Here is a 25066-nt window from a genome sequence, read left to right as displayed (position 1 = left end):
ACTTCATTTTTTTATATCGATTGAGTACAAGAAACTGCCCATTTACTGATTTCAAATACCCAATAACGTGGTCAGAAATTTGCAATTTGGCCAATTTCACGAAAATTAAAAAATATGACAGTTTCAAAATAAGATCCAGAATGAACAATGCAGACATTCTTGGCTCTAAAATAACATTTTCTTTGTTCATCAGTCACATCTCCAGGCCCCTCTGATATTACTCTCGCTTTTTATTTTGAATTTTTATTTAAACAAGAAATAGAAGATTTACTGTTATGCAGACTACTGCAATACTGTAATAATTGTCCAAATAATGTCAACCCATTCATGACTGCATATTAGAATGGCTAGTTGGACATTTATTGGACAATGACATCATTTGTTTACTTTTGAACATCAGCAAAAATCAAACATTTCTCCTACTTTGAGCTCCATTTCTAGGTTCTTTTTATAGTAAAACCAATAAAAATCACCTCTATTTCTAAATATTTCCAATTCTATCAAATGAGACCAAGAAAACGAGAATACAACGCTAAATACTATACGAAAATAGACCACAAAGTCGCCATTTTATTTAAAAAAACGGTCGGAGTTTTTTTTTTCTCATTATGCACTGTGTGCTCCAGGATTCTTTTTATATGGTGCTCACTGACCACACAGACCCATTCTCTCACATGTGGGCCTACCATCTTTCTCCTGCTTGATTTGAAGCCGCTGGAATTTTTATTATTTGTTTTTTTATTAACACACTGGCCGATTCCCACCAAGGCAGGGTGGCCCGAGGTGCAATTCCGCACCTCCTCCTAACTTCCACACTATGAATTCTCTGCATTATATTCACACCACACATTGCCCTCAGACATGACATCTCCACTGCCTCCAGCCTTCTCCTCGCTGCAACATTCATCATCCATGCTTCACAATCCATACAGGAGCGTTGGTAAAACTATACTCTCATACATTCCCCTCTTTGCTTCCAAGGACAAAGTTCTTTGTCTCCACAGACTCCTAAGTGCACCGCTCACCCTTTTCCCCTCGTCAATTCTATGATTCACCTCATCTTTCATAGACCCATCTGCTGACACGTCCACTCCCAAATATCTGAATACATTCACCTCCTCCATACTCTCTCCCTCCAATCTGATATCCAATCTTTCATCACTTAATCTTTTTGTTATCCTCATAACCTTACTCTTTCCTGTATTCACTTTCAATTTTCTTCTTTTACATACCCTACCAAATTCATCCACCAACCTCTGCAACTTCTCTTCAGAATCACCCAAGAGCACAGTGCCATCAGCAAAGAGCAACTGTGACAACTCCCACTTTATGTGTGATTCTTGATCTTTTAACTCCACACCTCTTGCCAAGACCCTCGCATTTACTTCTCTTACAACCCCATCTATAAATATATTGAACAACCACGGTCACATCACTCATCCTTGTCTAAGGCCTACTTTTACTGGGAAATAATCTCCCTCTTTCCTACATACTCTAACTTGAGCCTCACTATCTCGTAGAATCTCTTCACTGCTTTCAGTAACCTACCTCTGCCACATTGCCCCCCCTATCCACCCTGTCATTCGCCTTTTCCAAATCCATAAATGCCACAAAAACCTCTTTAGCCTTATCTAAATACTGTTCACTTATATGTTTCACTGTAAACACTAAAATTTATGAGTATATGTATGTCAAACATGATGGCTTGTAAGACGTATATATACGACTGAAACAGTCAAAGGGTTAATAAAAGTTAACCAACTTTACTTAGACAAGAAAGTTCACCACTGCTGCTTCCAAAGTGAATAGCTGAAATTTACAACTAAATACATTTACATGTCTTGAGGTGAAGGGCTGTCAGGATTGCCATCTTCTTGAGATGAAGGGCTCTCAGGATTACCATCTTGAGGTGAAGGGCTGTCAGGATAGCTGTCTTCTTCATCTTGGAAGGTGACTGAGATATTAGGAACTGATGATGACAGTGGTAGCACATCAGGCTGAGCAGATGTTGAAGGCACTAGATTTTCAAGTGGTGACTCCTCTATTGCACACTTTTTAGCTATTTTTTGAACATATCTTGAAAGCTGAGCTGTTTCATATATTTTGGCCTTTCTTTGATTAATTTATCCTGCAGCATGTAAACATTCATTATTTCTTGTTCACTATAAAACTCCATTGTTCTAGACCTTTTAGCAATTCACCTGCCAACTGAATTAACCTATCAATAGAGACTCTTTCTGCTACATCTTCCTCATTTTCATCACTGCTTTCTCCTCCACTTGCTTGCTGTTGTGGATTTACAACCATCTGCACAATTTCTGAGTCAGTATAATGATGTACAGTAGCTGCATCTTCATCTACATTCATCCATTCCCCAACATTATCTTCATCCATCCTCGATGCAAGATCCTTCGCAGCAGGATTAGTCAGATCACTAGCAAAAGAAAGCAGACTATGTATAATCTGTTTGTCCTTTGAAGCCCTAAATCCTGTGAAGTCATTTTCAATGTCTTCCCCAGGTGCAGTCTCGAACATTAACCCTGGCCACAATTTATGCCATCCATTTTTCAGTGTGGATGCCTCTACAGACTTTCAAGCATTGGCAACACAGTAAACCATATCTCTCACATTAAATTACTTAAGAAACTCACATACTGGTCTGCCAGAGTTAACTGCACTCAGTAGGTGCTTCATTAAATGGGTGTGATACCTAGACTTAAAAGAATGCAGTTTGCCATTGTCCTGGGGTTGAATTAATGATGTGCAGTTAGGTGGGAGGTAGATACTGAAAACGTTGTTCTTTACCAGGAGTTCTGCTTTCAGATGTGCGGAACAGTTGTCTAAAATAAGCATTATCTTAAAGTTGTGGTCCAAACCAGCAGAGTCACAGGGAGCTCTTGCTTTTGGAGGAAAATGATTTTCAAACCAATTTAATGTAATTTCAGTTGTTATTCATCCTTTTTTGTTGGCACGGTAAATTACAAGGGAAAATGTTTGGAGTTTAGTTTACTGGTACCAGAGCACTGAAAACCATTTGCCAGTAACCCAAACCCTACCCTTGTTCCTAACCTTGAGCATCTAAGGTGCAGGGTGATTTCCTAAACACAATCATATTGAGACTTCAGTATCTCACTCATCTCTTTGTTGTCATCTGTGTAAGGTCCATCTTGTCTGAACAAGGGCCTGATACTAGATGTGGTTTTTGCCTTGTTTTTGGCATGTGAAAAGAAATATTTTTAATTTTTTAATTTCACTAATTGCCTTTAGCTCTTTCTGTCTCTCCTGGATCCCGTATGAATCCTTTAACTTAAGCTCAATATTTTCCACTTCCTGGTCAATGCTTCCTTGCATATTTCAGATAATCTAGCCCACTTGAAGAGCTCAGTTTTCTTCTCTTCTTTTTTCTTAAGGAAATATGCCTTGAGCATACCTCAGCTGCCAGAAAGTTGATCCTTTCAAGGCAGTGGTTTGGATCCATGTTATTTAAGATATCTTCCCACCATGTTTCATTTAGGACATGATTTACCTGATCCCAGTTGATGTTCTTGTTGTTGAAGTTGAATTTGGTGAAGGCACCCTTGTAGCTGTATGCATTTTACTGGTCAGGACCCCTGTGCATGTAAGTGTGGACTTCAGTTAAATTGTGATTTGAATTAGTTGTTTTTGATATTGTAATGTTTCTTACCAGGTCATCATTATTTGTGGAAAGAAGGTCAAGTGTATTTTCCAGTCTTGTTGGCTCCACTGTCTGTTGGCTTAGGGTGTATTTATTGCAGAGCTTCAGCAAATCGTGTGTGTGTGTGTGTGTGTGTGTGTGTGTGTGACTTTACATCTGAGCTTCCTCCAAGGATAGTTTCTGCTATAACATTTGCTACGTTCTTCCATTTTGTATGTCTTAGATTGAAATCAGGAAGCAGCAAAATGTTTGGGTTTGGGGTTGGAAGGTAATCAATTTTCAATAACTGTTCCTTGAGCTGTTGAGAAGTTACATCTGGTGGCTAATATACAATCAAAATGACTAAGTTTTGGTTCTTGATCTTTATTGTTAGAACTTCAGTTACATCATTTGAGGTGTTCAGTAACTTCGCAAATGAGCGACAAACAGCCCCCCCCCCCCACTTGTTGCCTGTTTACTCTGTCACATCTAAAAACGTACCCTGTTATCCATATTTCGCTGTCAAAGTGGTCTTTTGTGTGGGGGTCTGTGTAAATTTTGCAAACATCTCATTTGACTCTAGAAATCCACTGATGAAAGGTATTTTGTTGTTCGATGGCTTAACCCTTTGAAGGTCCTAGCCATAGTTCTATGCCTTGAAATTTGATTGAAAATTAACGAAATTATACCATGGCGAATTTTACTGCGTCAGTGATACTTATGCATCGACAATTTTGCCCACTTTGACTCCTATTTTAGGCCAATTACATTATTCCAGTTGACCAAATTCTTAGCTATTTCACTAGTATCACTTCTATTTTATTGATTGAGCACAAGAATCTGCCCAGTCAACCACTTCAACTACCCAATAAAGTATCAGAAATTGGTAATTGACCAGTTTTTCACACAGTTCAAAATATTCTAATTTCAAATTAAGGTCCATAAACAGTGCAGGCATTCCTGGCACTAAAATAACATTTCCTCTGTTTATTAGTCATGTTTCCAGGCTTTACAGCTGAATTCCATTTTGATTTTTTATTCACATAAAGAATTTTTATTCACACCAAAAAATAGAAGATTTACTGTTATGCAATATTGTAATAATTGTATAAATAATATCAGTGCATTCGTGAATGTGTATTAGACCCATCAGTTGGCATGTATTGGACGCATGACGTCATTTGTTTACTCTTAACCCTTTCAGGGTCTGTGCCGTACAGCTATGGCTTTATGTTGAGGGTCCAAACCGTAGATCTACGCCATGAGCTCAGCTCACTCTGATAACCTGTGAGTGGTAAATTTGGGCCTAGATACATCTATGTGGTATTTGCGCATCACATAAAACAAAGCCTGCAGGACACAGTGCATAATGAGAGAAAAAACTGAGACCGTAATTTTACAGTGTGTTTTCGTATGGTTTTTATAGTTGTATTTGCAGTTTCTTGGTCTCATTTGATAAAATGGAAGATACAGTGGAACCTCAAAAATCGAACGCATCACATATCGAGCGTTTCGAAAATAGGACCATTTTTTCGGACAAACTGTGTCCCTATTATCGAACGCGCCCCTATTTTCGGACCACCAGGTACGGGACATGTCCGCAGGCCCACTCTGTCTGCGTCTCCGTGCAGGCGCCGTGAGCAGTCTAGCTTTGTTTATGCTTGAGTGAGCACTAACCTATGCTCTCATTCACACATTTTACGATTATTTCGTTGTGTTTAGTGCTTGTGGGACTGTGAAATAAGCTGTCATGGGCCTAAAGAAACTTGCTAGTGGCACCCCTGTGGTAAAGAAAGTGAGAAACACCATAGATGTGAAGAAGGAAATAATACAGAAGTATGAGAGTGGTGTGAGACTTGTTGAGCTTGCCAGGATGTATGGGAAAAACAAGTCGACCATCAGTTCTATCCTGTCAAAGAAAGAACAAATCAAGGAAGCTGATGTTGAGAAAGGTGATAATATGCTAACCAAAAAAAGACCACAAATAGTTGAAGAGGTTGAGAAGTTGTTGCTGGTGTGGATCAAGGATAAAGAGATTGCAGGTGATAGTGTTTCAGAGACGATTATTTGCGAAAAGGCAAGGAAGTTGCATGCCAATCTGGTACAGAAAACTCCTGGAACCAGTGCTGATAGTGAATTTAAGGCCAGCAGAGGCTGGTTTGACAGATTTAAGAAGCGTAGTGGCATACACAATGTTGTAAGACATGGTGAAGCAGCCAGTTCAGACAAACGGGCAGCTGAGAAGTTTGTACAGGAGTTTAAGGGGTACATAGACAGTGAAGAATTCAAACCTGAACTAGTGTTTAATTGTGATGAAACAGGCTTGTTTTGGAAGAAAATGCCAAAAAGGACCTTCATCACACAGGAGGAAAAGGCATTGCCAGGACACAAGCCTATGAAAGACAGGCTTACTCTTTTGTTCTGTGCTAATGCTAGTGGTGATTTTAAAGTGAAGCCTTTACTTGTGTATTTATTTATTTATTTATTTATTTATTTATTTATTTATTTATTTATTTATTTACAATTTGAGCATACATACAGAGGTACAAAAAAATACAGATAAGTGCAGCATGCCAAAGCCACTTATACTATGCATAGCATTTCGGGCTGGCTTAAAATTAACTAAGCAATGATGAAATCAGTGATAATACATTATTGTAAACAGATAACTATAAAGCACAAATGAGTATTACAAAGACAGGTCATATGGTTGCATGCATTGTTGTACATTCAGTCGTATGGAGTATTCTGTTAGGTAGTGTATTTAAAAAATAATAAAGTTAGATTGGGTTTTAGGTTTAACATTTATGTGATATAATTGTGAGAAACATTTAAGATATGCAATTTATAAGGTTCAGTTATTCAGTATTTATTTGGTTTTGGGTGAGTAAGTGATCTTTGAGAAGAGACTTGAATTTATAAACAGGTAGTGTTTCTTTTATATTTACAGGTAATGAATTCCAGATTTTAGGGCCTTTTATGTGCATTGAGTTTTTGCATAGTGTGAGATGGACACGAGGAACATCAAAGAGTGATCTGTGCCTTGTGTTATGGTCATGTGTTCTGTTGAGGTTGGCAAGGAGATGTTTGAGGGGAGGGTTAATATCAGAGTTAAGTATTCTATGTATGTAATAGGTGCAGTAATAAGTATGGATGTTTTGTATGGTGAGTAGGTTTAGTGTATTGAATATTGGTGGAGTGTGCTGCCTGTAGTGAGAATTTGTTATCATTCTAACTGCAGCCTTTTGTTGGGTAATTAGTGGTCTGAGATGGTTAATTGTTGTTGAGCCCCATGCACAAATTCCATAGGTGAGATAGGGGTAAATAAGAGAGTGATATAGGGCCAGGAGGGCTGACTGTGGAACATAGTACCGTATCTTCGATAGTATGCCTACAGTCTTGGAAATTTTCTTAGAAATTTGTTGTATATGTGTATGAAATTTGAGTCTATTATCAAGGTGGATTCCTAAGAATTTTCCCTCTGTTAGCTTTGTGATAGGTGATCCGTTTATCATTATGTTAAGAGGGACATCTGTAGCTCTGTTACCAAACTGAATGAAGTAGGTTTTGTCAATGTTTAGTGTAAGTTTGTTAGTCCTCATCCAGGTAGATATTTTCTGTAATTCGGTATTTACAGTATTGGCTAGCGTGACTGGGCTCGGGTGAGAGAAGACGTATGTAGTGTCATCTGCAAATAGTGTGGGTTTGAGTAATTGCGAAGCATTTGGAAGGTCATTTATGTATAGGAGAAAGAGGAGAGGGCCAAGGACACTTCCCTGTGGGACACCAACTGTAATTGGTTGCGCAGAAGAGTTTGCCCCATTTGCGTACACATATTGGCTTCTGTTGCTGAGGTAAGACTTGAGTTAGTTGAGGGAGTGCCCTCTTATACCATAGTGTGACAATTTTACGTGGAGCAAGTCATGGTCAACTGTATCAAAAGCTTTACGTAAGTCAATGAAGATCCCCAGTGGGACTTCTTTTTTCTCTATTGCAGTGTATATATGTTCTAGCATGTGTATAATAGCATCATTAGTATTTTTATTAGGCCTGAATCCAAATTGGCAGGGGTTGAGTATGTTTTGGGAGGTAAGGTAGGAGTAGATTCGTTTATGAATTAATTTTTCGAAGATTTTTGAGAGAGGGTGTAAGTTGGATATTGGCCTATAGTTATTCAACTCTGTTTGGTCTCCTCCTTTGTGGATCGGGGTGACCCTTGCAATTTTGAGTACTGTAGGGAAGGTGGAGGATTCTATGGATTTGTTAAAGAGTGTTGCAATGATTGGTGATAGCACTTGTGACAGTTTTTTGTATATAAAGGGTGGTAAGGTATTTAAATCTCCTGCCTTGTTTTTTAGTGCGTTGATAATAAGGGAGACTTCGTATGGGTTAGTCGGAGCTAGGAACAGTGTGTTCGGGTAGTTGCCGGTGAGGTAGTCATTTTGTGGGGTATCTGAGCTTGGGATTTTATTGGCAAGGTTTTGTCCTATAGTGGAGAAGAAATCATTGAGTCTGTTTGCTGTTTCTGTTGGTGGGAGTTGGGGTTCATCTGATTTTGCTAATTTTATTTCGCTATTTTGTGATATCTTTTTTGTTCCCAGAATTTCTGATAGGGTTTTCCAGGTCTTTTTTATATCACCTCGTAAGTTGGATAATCTGTTCTCATAATACAATTTTTTTGCCCTTCTTATCAGGCTGGTTAGGATTGACGAGTAACGTTTTGTTTGGTCTCTGGTTATGTGACCCATTCTGTACTGTTTTTCATATCGGTCTTTTGTATTTATGGATTTGAGAATGCTGGGTGTTAGCCAGGGACTGTTCAGTCTCTTAGCTGTCATCTGTAGTTTTTTTAGGGCAGTGCTTGTTATAGAGGTATTGGGTCTTTTTTAGAAAATTATTAATACATTCGTCAATATCTGTATAGATATCTAGCTCAGTGTGCCAATCAATGTTTGCTACTGCTGTTGTGAAGTTATTAATGGCTGTCTCATTGTGAAGTAGTGTCTTCAGAAAATCATTCAGAAAATCCCAGAGTGTTTAAGAAAAACAATGTCTTTAAGAACAAGTTATGTGTCTTGTGGAAAGCTAATCATAAGGCATGGGTCACAAGACAAATTTTCAAAGAGTGGGTCTATGAAGTGTTTGGCCCCAGTGTGAAAAAATACCTCCAGGAAAAGAAATTGCCACTCAAGTGCCTCCTGTTAATGGACAATGCTCCTGCTCATCCTCCAAACTTATTAGACCTCTTGTCTAAGGACTTCAGTTTTATAAAAGTGAAGTTCTTGCCTCCTAACACCACTCCTCTCCTCCAGCCCATGGACCAGCAGGTCATTTCTAACTTCAAAAACTCTACACAAAAGCAGTGTTTGAAAAGTTCTTTGAAGTGACCACAGACACTAAGTTGACCCTAAGAGAGTTCTGGAGGAATCACATCAACATCTACAGCTCCATAAGCCTTATAGGTAAGGCTTGGGAGGGAGTGACTTCCAGGACTTTGAACTCTGCTTGGAGACAATTGTGGCCAGATTGTGTCCAAAAGAGGGATTTTGAAGGGTTTGAGACTGACCCTGACCCTGACCCAGCTCACCCTCTGCCTGTTGTGGACTCTGTTGTGGCATTGGGGAACACCCTGGGGTTGGAGGTGAGTGGTGAGGATGTAGAAGAGTTGGTGGAGGACCACAGGGAAGAAATAACCACTGAAGAGCTGCAAGAGCTTCATCTGGAACAGTATCAGACCACAGCTGAGGAACTTGCTTCAGAGGAGGAGGAAGAGGGAGTGGATGAGGTGCCTTCTTCGAAGATTAAGGAGATTTGTGCCAAGTGGAATGATGTCCAAATGTTTGTGCAGAAGTACCACTCTGAGCAAGCTGAAACAAGCCATCTTTGCAACAAGTTCAGTGACAGAACCATGTCCCATTTTAGGGAAATGTTAAAGAGGCACCAGAAACAGAGGACTGTGGACAGTTATTTTGTGAGACAGGGGTCCAGTGACTCTCAAGCTAGTCCTAGTAGCATTAAAAGACAGAGAAGGGAAGTAACCCCAGACAGGGCTTTACCTGAAGTCTTCATGGAGGGGGATTCTCCTTCCAAACACTAACCCCAACTCCCTCTCTCCTCCTCCCTATCTTCCAGATGCCATCACCAATCTTCAATAAAGGTAAGTAAAAATGTTATTTTATATGTATTACTATACATAATTAAAAACTATAGTATTTGTTGTATGTAAAACTGTAATTAATCTCTATAAAATGTTTTTTTTTTGTGAATATTTTTGGGTTTCTGAAACGGATTAATTGTATTTCCATTATTTCTTATAGGAAATATTGCTTCGAATTTCAGACTTTTCGAATTTAGAACTAGCTCCTGGAACGGATTAAGTTCAATTTTTGAGGTTCCACTGTATATTACAGAAATAGAGATTATTTTGATCGGTTTTAGTATTGAAATTGGCTTGAAACTGAGCTCAAAATAACGGAAATGTTAAATTTTTGCCGATGTTCAAGAGTAAACAAATGGCCTCACACGTCTAATACATGCCACCTGGTGGGTCTAATATATGTTCACGAATGTGGTGATATTATTTGTACAATTATTGCAATATTGCATAACAGTAAATCTTCTGTTTTTGGTTTGAATAAAAATTCATTATGTGAATTAAAAATAAAAATGGAATTCATTTGTAAAGCCTGAAAATGTAACTGATGAACAGAGGAAATGTTAGTTTAGTGCCAGGAATGTCTGCATTGTTTATTCTGGACCCTATTTTGAAACTGGAATATTTTGAACTTTGCATTAAATTGGCCAAATTACCAATTTCCGATCACTTTATTTTGTAGTTGAAACAGTTGACTTGGCAATTTCTTGTGCTCAATTGATAGAATAGAAGTAATACTAGTGAAATAGCTAAGAATTTGGTCGACTGGAATAATGTAATTGGCCTAAAATGGGAGTCAAAGTTGGCAAAATCGCCGATGCACAAACATCGCTGACACATCAAAATTCATGAGAGCATAATTTCGTCAATTTTCCATCAAATTTTGTACTTTTTGTTTTATTACCTTCAGAAAAAGATTCTGTACCATTTCATAAGAAAAAATAACAAAATTATTTTTTGAAAATTCTTGGACCCTGGTGCACACTTTGAAATTTGGCCTCTGGACCCTGAAAGGGTTAAATTAATTGAAAAGCTATTAATCCGTTCCGACAGAATTCCTGCTCTCAGAGGCAGGAAAAATACACTTCAATATTTATTTATTTATTTATTTATTTATTTAGAAATTTTAGCATACATACAGAGGTACAAAAAAAATACAGGTAAGAGCAACATGCCAAAGCCACTTATATGCATAGCATTACGGGCTGGCTTAAAATTAACTTAAGATTAACTAAGCAATGATGAAATCAGTGATAAGACATTATTGTAAACAGATAACTATAAAGCACAAATGAGTATTACAAAGACAGGTCATATGGTTGCATGCATTGCTGTTTATTCAGTAGAATGGAGTATTCTGTTAGGTAGTGTATTTAAAAGAATAACAAAGTTAGATTGGGTCCTAGGTTTAACATTTATGTGATATAATTTTAAGGTTCAGTTATTCAGTATTTATTTGATTTTGAGTAAGTGAACTTTGAGAAGAGACTTGAATTTATAAACAGGTAGTCTGGTGGTCTGGTGGCTAAAGCTCCCGCTTCACACACGGAGGGCCCGGGTTCGATTCCCGGCGGGTGGAAACATTTGACACGTTTCCTTACACCTGTTGTCCTGTTCACCTAGCAGCAAATAGGTACCTGGGTGTTAGTCGACTGGTGTGGGTCGCATCCTGGGGGACAAGATTAAGGACCCCAATGGAAATAAGTTAGACAGTCCTCGATGACGCACTGACTTTCTTGGGTTATCCTGGGTGGCTAACCCTCCGGGGTTAAAAATCCGAACGAAATCTTATCTTATCTTATCTTATTTACAGGTAATGAGTTCCAGATTTTAAGGCCTTTTATGTGCATTGAGTTTTTGCATAGCGTGAGATGGACACGAGGAACATCAAAGAGTGATCTGTGACTTGTGTTATGGTCATGTGTTCTGTTGAGGTTGGCAAGGAGATGTTTGAGGGGAGGGTTAATATCAGAGTTAAGTGTTCTATGTATGTAATAGGTGCAATAATAAGTATGGATGTTTTGTATGGTGAGTAGGTTGAGTGTTTTGAATATTGGTGGAGTGTGCTGCCTGTAGTGAGAATTTGTTATCATTCTAACTGCAGCCTTTTGTTGGGTAATTAGTGGTCTGAGATGGTTAATTGTTGTTGAGCCCCATGCACAAATTCCATAGGTGAGATAGGGGTGAATAAGAGAGTGATAAAGGGCCAGGAGGGCTGACTGTGGAACATAGTACCGTATCTTCGATAGTATGCCTACAGTCTTGGAAATTTTCTTAGAAATTTGTTGCATATGTGTATGAAATTTGAGTCTATTATCGAGGTGGATTCCTAAGAATTTTCCCTCTGTTAGCTTTGAGATAGGTGATCCGTTTATCGTTATGTTAAGAGGTTCATCTGTAGCTCTGTTACCAAACTGAATGAAGTAGGTTTTGTCAATGTTTAGTCTAAGTTTGTTAGTCGTCATCCAGGTAGATATTTTCTGTAATTCGGTGTTTACAGTATTGGCTAGCGTAACTGGGCTCGGGTGAGAGAAGACGTATGTAGTGTCATCTGCAAAAAGTGTTGGTTTGAGTAATTGCGAAGCATTTGGTAGGTCATTTATGTATAGGAGAAAGAGAAGAGGGCCAAGGACACTTCCCTGTGGGACACCAACTGTAATTGGTTGTGCGGAAGAGCTTGCCCCATTTGCGTACACATATTGGCTTCTGTTGCTGAGGTAAGACTTGAGGTAGTTGAGGGAGTGCCCTGTAATACCATAGTGTGACAATTTTACTTGGAGCAAGTCATGGTCAACTGTATCAAAAGCTTTACGTAAGTCAATGAAGATCCCCAGTGGGACTTCTTTTTTCTCTATTGCAGTGTATATATGTTCTAGCATGTGTATAATAGCATCATTAGTATTTTTATTAGGCCTGAATCCAAATTGGCAGGGGTTGAGAATGTTTTGGGAGATGAGGTAGGAGTAGATTCGTTTATGAATTAATTTTTCGAAGATTTTTGAGAGAGGGTGTAAATTGGATATTGGCCTATAGTTATTCAACTCTGTTTGGTCTCCTCCTTTATGGATTGGGGTGACCCTTGCTATTTGGAGAACTGTTGGGAAGGTGGAGGATTCAATGGATTTGTTAAAGAGTGTTGCAATGATTGGTGATAGTACTTGTGACGCTTTTTTGTATATAAAGGGTGGTAAGGTATTTAAATCTCCTGCCTTGTTTTTCAGTGCGTTGATAATAAGGGAGACTTCGTATGGGTTAGTCGGAGCTAGGAAGTGTGTTCGGGTAGTTGCCAGTGAGGTAGTCATTTTGTGGGGTATCTGAGCTTGGGATTTTATTGGCAAGGTTTTGACCTATAGTGGAGAAGAAATCATTGAGTCTGTTTGCTATTTCTGTTGGTGGGAGTTGGGGTTCATCTGATTTTGCCAATTTTATTTCGCTATGTCGTGATATCTTTTTTGTTCCCAGAATTTCTGATAGGGTCTTCCAGGTCTTTTTTATATCACCTCGTAAGTTGGATAATCTGTTCTCATAATACAATTTTTTTGCCCTTCTTATCAGGCTGGTTAGGATTGACGAGTAACGTTTTGTTTGGTCTCTGGTTATGTGACCCATTCTGTACTGTTTTTCATATTGGTGTTTTGTATTTATGGATTTGAGAATGCTGGGTGTTAGCCAGGGACTGTTCAGTCTCTTAGCTGTCATCTGTTTAGTTTTTTTAGGGCAGTGCTTGTTATAAAGGTATTGGGTCTTTTTTAGAAAATTATTAAAACATTCGTCAATATCTGTATAGATTTCTAGCTCAGTGTGCCAGTCAATGTTTGTTACTGCTGTTGTGAAGTTATTAATGGCTGCCTCATTGTGAAGTCTGAAGGTGACTTTAGTAGTGTCTTGGGGTATTTTACCAAGAGTTGTTATGAGGAAAGTAGGGTAGTGGTCTGTGGTATTATCTGTAATTATGCCTGATTTTAAAGGGGATATAGTGTTGGTCCAGATGTGGTCAAGTAGGGAAACACTAGTCTCTGTAACTCTTGTAGGTTTTGTTACTGTTGGTAGCAACATGCAGTTACTCATTGTGTTTGTGAATTCAGTAACGTGTGGGTCCTGGTCTTGCAGGAGATTTATATTGAAGTCACCTGAGAGTAGTAAGTGATCTTTGTTCATGCGTGCATCAGTTATCATACTTCCTAGGTTTTGACTAAATTGGCTAATGTTTGATTGTGGAACTCTGTAGATGTTTATCACTGTGAGAGGTTTTTGTAGGTATTTGGATTTGAATTTAGCTATTATATATTCCCCATGTTCATCCCTTGTGCAAGTATTAGTGATACATTCTAGTTGGTCTGAGTAGTATATAGCTGTGCCACCCCCTTGTTGGTCTGGCCTACAGTTGTGTATGGCTGTGTAACCAGGAATGGCATAGACATCTGTAGTATCAGGCTTTAGCCAGGTTTCAGTTAGTGTAATGATGGACATATTGGCATGCAAGGAATTTAGTAATGCTAGGAGGTCATCATAATGCTTGCTTAAAGATCTGATATTGTAGTTAAAGATATGTTGTTGTTGGCTCTGAGAAGTGCCTTTGATTGTTCTGCTGTGTAGTAATTACAGTAACTGATTGAATCATTTAAGTCATTAAATAAGAGGTTGGTATCAGGATCAATGCTCGTTAATATCAACTCTACGGCTTGTTTATCTATCACAATTGATCTAATATGACATAATAAACAATAAAAATAACATAGAAACCTGATATATACTGTAGAATGAATAAAATGTCATTATATGACAAGTGGAGGTGGCCATAACCGCTCCTGCATTGTTGTGGTATTCACTGCCATCTAGTGATGGCCTTTCAAAGTCATCTATTATTATAATTATTATTATAGTATACATTATTATTATGTATTATATTATTATTATTATTAATTACAGTGGTACCCCGAGTTCCAGCCATAATTCGTTCCAGAAGGCAGTTTGAGTGCCGTTACCAAACGAATTTGTTCCCATAAGGAATAATGTAAATTAGATTAGTCATAATAAGCGTGTATGCACCTGGAGAAGAGAGGAATGCAGAGGAGAGAGAGAGATTTTGGGAGATGTTAAGTGAATGTATAGGAGCCTTTGAACCAAGTGAGAGAGTAATTGTGGTAGGGGACCTGAATGCTAAAGTAGGAGAAACTTTTAGAGAGGGTGTGGTAGGTAAGTTTGGGGTGCCAGGTGTAAATGATAATGGGAGCCCTTTGATTGAACTTTGTATAGAAAGGGGTTTAGTTATAGGTAATACATATTTTAAGAAAAAGAGGATAAATAAGTATACACGATATGATGTAGGGCGAAATGACAGTAGTTTGTTGGATTATGTATTGGTAGATAAAAGACTGTTGAGTAGACTTCAGGATGTACATGTTTATAGAGGGGCCACAGATATATCAGATCACTTTCTAGTTGTAGCTACACTGAGAGTAAAAGGTAGATGGGATACAAGGAGAATAGAAGCATCAGGGAAGAGAGAGGTGAAGGTTTATAAACTAAAAGAGGAGGCAGTTAGGGTAAGATATAAACAGCTATTGGAGGATAGATGGGCTAATGAGAGCATAGGCAATGGGGTCGAAGAGGTATGGGGTAGGTTTAAAAATGTAGTGTTAGAGTGTTCAGCAGAAGTTTGTGGTTACAGGAAAGTGGGTGCAGGAGGGAAGAGGAGTGATTGGTGGAATGAAGATGTAAAGAGAGTAGTAAGGGAGAAAAAGTTAGCATATGAGAAGTTTTTACAAAGTAGAAGTGATGCAAGGAGGGAAGAGTATATGGAGAAAAAGAGAGAGGTTAAGAGAGTGGTGAAGCAATGTAAAAAGAGAGCAAATGAGAGAGTGGGTGAGATGTTATCAACAAATTTTGTTGAAAATAAGAAAAAGTTTTGGAGTGAGATTAACAAGTTAAGAAAGCCTAGAGAACAAATGGATTTGTCAGTTAAAAATAGGAGAGGAGAGTTATTAAATGGAGAGTTAGAGGTATTGGGAAGATGGAGGGAATATTTTGAGGAATTGTTAAATGTTGATGAAGATAGGGAAGCTGTGATTTCGTGTATAGGGCAAGGAGGAATAACATCTTGTAGGAGTGAGGAAGAGCCAGTTGTGAGTGTGGGGGAAGTTCGTGAGGCAGTAGGTAAAATGAAAGGGGGTAAGGCAGCCGGGATTGATGGGATAAAGATAGAAATGTTAAAAGCAGGTGGGGATATAGTTTTGGAGTGGTTGGTGCAATTATTTAATAAATGTATGGAAGAGGGTAAGGTACCTAGGGATTGGCAGAGAGCATGCATAGTTCCTTTGTATAAAGGCAAAGGGGATAAAAGAGAGTGCAAAAATTATAGGGGGATAAGTCTGTTGAGTGTACCTGGTAAAGTGTATGGTAGAGTTATAATTGAAAGAATTAAGAGTAAGACGGAGAATAGGATAGCAGATGAACAAGGAGGCTTTAGGAAAGGTAGGGGGTGTGTGGACCAGGTGTTTACAGTGAAACATATAAGTGAACAGTATTTAGATAAGGCTAAAGAGGTCTTTGTGGCATTTATGGATTTGGAAAAGGCGTATGACAGGGTGGATAGGGGGGCAATGTGGCAGATGTTGCAAGTGTATGGTGTAGGAGGTAGGTTACTGAAAGCAGTGAAGAGTTTTTACGAGGATAGTGAGGCTCAAGTTAGAGTATGTAGGAAAGAGGGAAATTTTTTCCCAGTAAAAGTAGGCCTTAGACAAGGATGTGTGATGTCACCGTGGTTGTTTAATATATTTATAGATGGGGTTGTAAGAGAAGTAAATGCGAGGGTCTTGGCAAGAGGCGTGGAGTTAAAAGATAAAGAATCACACACAAAGTGGGAGTTGTCACAGCTGCTCTTTGCTGATGACACTGTGCTCTTGGGAGATTCTGAAGAGAAGCTGCAGAGATTGGTGGATGAATTTGGTAGGGTGTGCAAAAGAAGAAAATTAAAGGTGAATACAGGAAAGAGTAAGGTTATGAGGATAACAAAAAGATTAGGTGATGAAAGATTGAATATCAGATTGGAGGGAGAGAGTATGGAGGAGGTGAACGTATTCAGATATTTGGGAGTGGACGTGTCAGCGGATGGGTCTATGAAAGATGAGGTGAATCATAGAATTGATGAGGGAAAAAGAGTGAGTGGTGCACTTAGGAGTCTGTGGAGACAAAGAACTTTGTCCTTGGAGGCAAAGAGGGGAATGTATGAGAGTATAGTTTTACCAACGCTCTTATATGGGTGTGAAGCGTGGGTGATGAATGTTGCAGCGAGGAGAAGGCTGGAGGCAGTGGAGATGTCATGTCTGAGGGCAATGTGTGGTGTGAATATAATGCAGAGAATTCGTAGTTTGGAAGTTAGGAGGAGGTGCGGGATTACTAAAACTGTTGTCCAGAGGGCTGAGGAAGGGTTGTTGAGGTGGTTCGGACATGTAGAGAGAATGGAGCGAAACAGAATGACTTCAAGAGTGTATCAGTCTGTAGTGGAAGGAAGGCGGGGTAGGGGTCGGCCTAGGAAGGGTTGGAGGGAGGGGGTAAAGGAGGTTTTGTGTGCGAGGGGCTTGGACTTCCAGCAGGCATGCGTGAGCGTGTTTGATAGGAGTGAATGGAGACAAATGGTTTTTAATACTTGACGTGCTGTTGGAGTGTGAGCAAAGTAACATTTATGAAGGGATTCAGGGAAACCGGCAGGCCGGACTTGAGTCCTGGAGATGGGAAGTACAGTGCCTGCACTCTGAAGGAGGGGTGTTAATGTTGCAGTTTAAAAACTGTAGTGTAAAGCACCCTTCTGGCAAGACAGTGATGGAGCGAATGATGGTGAAAGTTTTTCTTTTTCGGGCCACCCTGCCTTGGTGGGAATCGGCCAGTGTGATAATAAAAAAAAAAAAAAATAGATTAGTCCGTGTCAGACCCCCCAAAATACACTTACAAAAGCACTTACAATAATACACTTAAATAATTGTTCGAGTTGGGAACTGTACGAAACTTGGGGGGGGGGGATGGAAGGTATTCAGGCTTAATTTAGGGAACTGGAACACAGATCCATTTCCCTTGATAAAGAGCCCCTCACCACATAATAATAATAATAATAATAATAATAGTAATAATAATAGAATATTAATAACAGTAAGGAGAAACTTCAAGAGGCTGCCAGTAGTTGGTGCCACCATCAGCAAAACTTTGGTAACCACTACTATTTTTCACCTGTCTAGACTTAAGTAGTCTACAAGTACATGTATTAGGTTAAGTCTGCCCGAAATGCCTTGGCATGATAGTGACTTTCTTTGCCCCAATCATATCATGATATGTAAACACACATTGTAACCTTTGCAAAGAAATAAAGATTTCATTCATTTATTTATTTAACCCTTTCAGGGTCCAAGGCCAAAATCTGAAGTCACGCACCAGTGTCCAAGAAATTTTGAAAAAAAAAAAAATTATTTTTTCTTACAGAATTAAAGAGCATATTTTTGTGAAGGTAATAAAACAAAAAAAATTAGAATCTGATCAGTACTTACCGAGATACAGTGCCAAGAAGTTTGTAGAAAATGATGTGGTGGCGGCAACATCGACGAATTCCACATACGCGTATTATATTATTTTGTTGTTTTAGTTGTTTTTTCTTTTCTTTTCCATTTTTTTTCTATTCCTACTAACATTTGGGGCCTGAGAGACCAATACTGTATATAATGTATATATATAAACTCACTGTATTGAACACAATAACCGCACTAAAGTTATTATCATATTATTGTTTACCACTGTTGTTTATTACAATAAACATGCACAAATATTGTATAATACTAATGTTCTATCATATATTTACATATTTACAATCACTGGACATGGTTTTAGAACTGCTGGAGCTTGTGGAACTCCTTGAAACAAGGCACCATGCACAGAGGCACCTTACATTCCTCACACATAAACCGAGTGTCTTTGCGTCTTTGTTGCCGTCGTTTTGTTTGTGCACAGACAATGCATCTCTTCTGAGCAAATTTCTTTTGAGTTGAAGGAAGCTGTATTATGAAATGATCACCTTCTTTCCTCAAACGCTTGGGTATATTGTGATGAATTCGAGGACCATGTTGTATTGCAGGTGTTGTTGCCTGGTACTTCATTATGAGTTGTCTGACAACAGACAAACAAAATTCACCATACGGTGGTCTGTTACCAGTCTTTATTTGGTACATATTATATGCATTCAGCATTGAAATGTCCATGAGATGGAAGAAAAGTTTCATGTACCACTTGTAACTCTTACGAACACAGTCAACAAAACCAATCTGCATGTCACACTTGTCAACCAAGCGCATGTTTTGTGTATAATCAATCACTGTCACTGGTTTTCGAATACGTTCATTGGTCACTCGATCAACTTTGCCACTGTCTTGCATTTCATTACGGTGAATGGTTGTCAACAATGTGACATCTCGTTTGTCATGCCACCGTAATGCCATGATGTCATTGGCAGTAAACACCTGCACGTCATCACCACGAACACCTGCGTTGAGCCTGGGCATATGTTTACGATTAGAACGCACTGTGCCACACACATCTGTCTTGTTCACTCGCATGAAATCACTGAGTAATGGGCTTGTGTACCAGTTATCGGTATATAATGTATGGCCCTTACCAAGATAAGGTGCCATCATGTTTCTCACTACGTCACCTGATATACCCAATAACATCTTGGTATCTTTCAATGTTTTACTACCCGTGTATACAACAATATCCAACACCAGGCCACTGTCACAATCACAGAGTACAAACAATTTTATACCAAAGCGGTTCCTCTTGCTCGGTATATACTGCTTGAATGACAGTCTACCTTTGAACAAAATCAAAGACTCGTCAATTACAAGATTCTTGAATGGATAAAAGTATATCCTGAACTTTTGTTTGAGATACATGAAAACATTTCTAATCTTGTATAACCTGTCACTTCTGTCAGGCCTGGTTTTGTCAGAGAAGTGCAACATACGTAACAGTAAGATAAACCTGTTCACTGGTATTATTTCACTGAAGGATGGGGTACAAATTAGCCGATCTGTGGACCAGTATGCTTTTATATTATGCTTATAGACGTGAGGCATAAGCATTATTGTTGCAAAAAGCAAATACATTTCTGCAACAGTCGTCTCTTTCCACCTGTGTAGTCTTGACTGTGGTGATAAGATCGTATTTGCCATGGTGTACTGAAAATACTTATTACTTTCCCTGACAATAATTTCCATCAATGGCTGGTCAAAGAATAATTCAAAGAATTCCAGTTCATTGGCCGTGGTTCCAAGGGGACAGGTAGGTAGAATTCCACTTTGCGAGTCATCAAAGTGGTGAGGGCTGGGAACAAAATTGGGATTTTGCTGCCAATCCCAGATACGGTTTGCTGGTGGATACTGGACATCATAGGCTGGTTGTACGGGTGGTTGTGGCGGGCTGGTGGGTGACGCTCCGCTTTGTCCTTGAACTGACGAGTCAGCAGCGTGGGTTCCCGCGTGGCACAGCGAGTCACGCATGGCGGTGCCACTACCACCACCAGCCCCACTAACACCATCCACTGATGTCTCTGGCCCATCCATGCCAAGTGTAGCCACATCATCCTCACTATCACTACCTAAAACGGGTGTAGGGCCACGGGATGTACTCCGGGATGTACTCCGGGATGTACTGCGGGATGTACTCCGTCCCCTGGGCACAGCATAGGGTACACTACCCGAGCGCATGCGGCGGCGGACATACCGACGCTTCACTGGTGAATATGTTTCCTCACTATCACTACTCGAATGATCGTCGAGCGCAATAAAATCACAATCCACGTCAGAATCATCGTCATTACTGAAGTCAGAGGCCAGGCCACGGGAAAATATTAGTTTTCTCTTACGTTTAGGAACACCCGACGGTGAGTCACGAGTGCCCACACCAGAGGTAGAAGGTCGAGGATCGTCGGGGTTTTCTGCACTATTATCGATATCCTGGTCATTATTTTCGGTCACTAACTTATCAAAGCCGTAGAATTCGTCTTCATTTCCACTTCCATCAGTGTCAGAACTATCAGACACGAAGAGGAGAGTCCCAATTTTCCGGGGAGTGAGAGCTGACTTGCGACGAGGCATGGTGAACAAGGGTGACTGAGCCGGCGTTCCCACAATGCTATGCAGGCGCCTAGATTTTTTGTTTATGGCGCACACCCACGGCGCAGACCCATTCTCTCATATGTAGGCCTATGAGCGCTTTCGCGCTAAATTTGACGGCGCTAGAATTTTGGCGTAGATCTACGGTTTGGACACTCACCGACCAGCCGTAGATCTACGGGACGGACCCTGAAAGGGTTAAGGAACCTCCCTTGAGGGGAAAGTTTGCATCCTGAAATTTTGTTAGTATCTAGTATCAAAAAACCGACCAAACTACGGTTTGTATACTGAAAAGTTCGCATGGTGGGGCGTTCTAAGCTGAGGTTCTACTGTATTAAGTTAGCAATAGAACTAGGAATTAAAAACAATGAAAAGTATAATACATACACAGTACACCCATTACTTACCCTAAAATGTTTGTAGTTTTAATGTAGGGTGAGAGATGAGTTTTATTTGTAGGAAGTCAAGTTTGAGAAGTATGGTAGCCAGCCAAGGCAGCCCTCCCTGCCCCACCCCACCCACCCATAATATAAACAAACCAGGTGAACACATTTGGTGTTCTTTCATACACGTTTGTATTATACCATAATACAAACACTTTACATTGTGTACAAGTTGTCTCCACGTTGATACAGTAGAATAAATAAAGACCAACAGTTCCATTTTCATGTAATTTTTAGGACTGATGCTCTGACAAATTATTATTATTAAAAGTTGTTATTATTATAATCTTAATAAAAAAGAAGAGCTAAACCCACAAGGGCCGTGAATAACTATAGATAGAGTAAAAGCATACAAAGGAATAAATTTCTAGTAAAATTACTGGTATTTGACTAGAGAAAACATAATTCTTTGACTCTCCTACCAAACGGTAAATAAATTTCATATTTATGTCAGTTTTTATACTGTGGGTGTATGTATCATCTTTATATGTTAATTAGCTTAATATATGACATTTAATGCACCCGAGAGATTATATGGCATTGAGTAGAGACACTTAGTGATTTTAATGTGTACCTGCATGCCAGCACAGTGTGTAAGTATATCTGTGTACAGGTACACATAAGTATAATTAGAAGAGTACATATAAAATATACAATAATTTTAACCCTTTCAGGGTTGAGAGGCCCTCTCCTAAACTCGTTCTCAGGGTTGAAAATTTTTCAGAAAAAAAAAATTATTTTTCCTTATGAAATGATAGAGAATCTTTTCCCGATCATAATGACACCAAAAGTAAGAAATTTGATGGAAAACTTAGGGAATTATGCTCTCACGAATTTAGTGGTCTCGATGATGTTTACGCATCGGTGATTTCACCCACTTTGAGCCCTATTTTCGGCCAATTCCTGTCTACTTGTCGACAAAAATCATATCTATTTCGCTAGAACTCCATTTTGTCTATTGAATTTTGCTAGTTTCACATAAATTCCAGAAGATGCCAATTTCCAAATAGGGTCCAGAATAAACAAGACAGACATTCCTGGCACTAAAATAACTTTTCTCTGTTCATTAGTCATGTCCCCAGGCCCCTCCACTTTGAATTTTTATTCTCACAAAAAATAGAAGATTTACTGTTATGCAGACTACTGCATTAGTTTAGAAATGGTATAAATAATATCAGCGCACTTGTGAAAGAATATTAGACTCACCAGTTGACATGTATTGGACGCTTGGCATGATTTGTTTACTTTTGAGCTTTGGTAAAAATCTAACATTTCTGCTACGTTGAGCTCAATTTCAAGGTACTTTTCATTATGAAACCAATCAAAATCATCTCAATTTCTGTAATATGTCTTCCATTCTGTACAATGAGACCAGGAAAACTAAAATACGACCATAAATACCATACGAAAATGCACTGCAAAGTCGCTGTTTTAAACCAAAAACACGGTCAGAGTTTTTTTTCTCATTATGCACTGTGTGCTGCAGGATTTTTTTTAAACTGCGCACACTGACCACATAGACCAATTCTTTCATATGTAGGCCTACCAGCTTTCTCTCGCTAGACTTGAAGGTGCTAGAATTTAGGCGTTTTAGTACGTCAATAACCCTGGTGCATAAGCCGTACTAGTACGTCGGAAACCCTGAAAGGGTTAAAACACTTGAAATTTTGGAAAATTTCCAAACATAATAAAGTTGTGCTCATGGAGAATGTAAACAAATTGAGTGGGGTGTGCCATATTTGAAAGACTGCTCGCTGTATAGCAAATTTTGGTCATAATTTAAAACTGCTGTATTAGTGGAATGCCATAAGGTGAAATGCTGTAAAACAGGGTCCTACTGTATATATAAAATACTCGGTACTCCTTAAAACACCTGAAATTTTGGAAAGTTTCCAGACATAATAGACACAGAGCTCAGGGAGGGTGTTGTAATAGCGAATCAGGGAGCTGCATAAATGAATTTTTTGTTGTAATTTGAAATGTCCAAATTAGTGAGTTGCCGTAAAGCGGGCCATCCTGTAGGTGCTTATATCTCACCCTAGCTTCCTCTTCCCTTAGTTTATAAACTTTCACCTCTCTCTTACTCACTGATGCCATTTTCTTTCTGCCCCATTTGCCTCTTACTCTAACTGTAGCAACAATTAAATAATGATCTGATATGTCTGTTGCCTCTCTATAAACATGCACATCTTTAAGTCTGCTCATCAACCTTTTATCCATCAATGCATAATCCAACAAACTGTTTTTATTATTATCCATATCATATCTTGTATACTTACTTATCCTCTCTTTCTTAAAATACAGTCAAACCTTGGTTTTCGTATGCCCTAGCCTTTGTATGATTCGGTTTTCAATGACTTTTTTAGTTGAAATTTTGTCCCAGTTTTTGTACATCCGCTCAGTTTTCGTACAGTTGAAAATGGTCTGTACCAAACTCATCCGCCTGCCTGTGTGACTCGGCTCCTCATTTCCCAGTATTGAGCGCCCACACAGAGCATCCCATGCGTTCGTGACTCAGTCTGCCTTTGTTTCTTGTTAACTGAGCATCACCCCACGTGTTCATCCGAAACATATCATAATAATCCATTTTTTTTGTGCTTGTTTATTGAGTGTGACTGCTAAATACGTAAACCACCATGGGGCCAAAGAGAGTTCCGAATGCCAGCCCTTTAATAAAGAAGGCGAGAAAATGATTTTTTGTGCGACAGGGGTCCAGTGACTCAAGCTGGTTCTAGTGCCAGTAAAAGACAAAAAAGGGAAGTAACCCTGGATAGGGCCTTGATACCTGAATTCCTTATGGATGGGGATTCCCCTTCCAAACAATAACCTCTACTCCTCTCTCTTCCCTCCTCGCCATCTTCCATACGCAAACAAGAGTTCAATAAAGGTAAAAGTGGTGTTAAATGTTCATTTATCCATTTCATTAGTCATTTATGTATTTTTTCTCATTGTTTCCTGTATGTAGAACTATAGTTATTCTCTATAAAATGTATTTTTTTGTTAATATTTTTGGGTGTCTGGAACAGTTTTTTCCACTTTAGCATTTAGGTCCCCCACCACAGTTACTCTCTCACTTGGTTCAAAACTACCCAGTCACTCATTCAACATCTCCCTAAAGCTCTCTCTTTCTCCTTTACACTCGTCTCTTCTCCAGGTGCATAAACACTTACTATAACCCACTTTTCACATCTGACCCTTATTTTACTCCACATAATCCTCAAATTTATACATTTATATTCCCTCTTCTCCTGCCATAACTGATCCTTCAACATAATTGCTTCCCCTTCCATAGCTTTAACTCTGTCGGATACTCCTGACTTAATTCTGTTTATTTCTTCCTACTGAAACTCCCCTATCCTTTTCAGCTTTGTTTTGTGTAGAGCTAAGACATCCAACTTTTTATTTGTAACATTGGCAGTTATCTTTTTCTTATTATCCTCACTACATTCATGCACATTCAAGCATCCCAACTTCTTAGTTTTTCTTTTATTATTATTATTATTCTTTAGTAATTTATATTGGTCATGGGGTTATTAGTGCATTGCTCCTGGTATTTTAGTTGCCTCTTATGACATGCATGGCTTATGGAGGAAAGATTCTTTTCCACTATTTAAACACACTGGTCATCTCCCACAAAGGTAGGGTGACTCAAAAAAGAAAC

General features: G+C 39.0%; 1 protein-coding gene across 2 annotated transcripts in view; it reads left to right on the top strand.

Moving 5' to 3' along the window:
* The window catches only part of LOC128689166 (uncharacterized), a 175548-nt gene that overhangs the window by 141428 nt on the left and 9054 nt on the right, over window positions 1-25066 (top strand). The window lies entirely within an intron of this gene.

Source organism: Cherax quadricarinatus, chromosome 21, assembly GCF_038502225.1.
Source record: "Cherax quadricarinatus isolate ZL_2023a chromosome 21, ASM3850222v1, whole genome shotgun sequence".
Lineage (NCBI taxonomy): Eukaryota > Metazoa > Arthropoda > Malacostraca > Decapoda > Parastacidae > Cherax > Cherax quadricarinatus.
The sequence above is the reverse complement of the archived record's forward strand: the minus strand, read 5'-3'. Positions and strand labels throughout refer to the sequence as shown.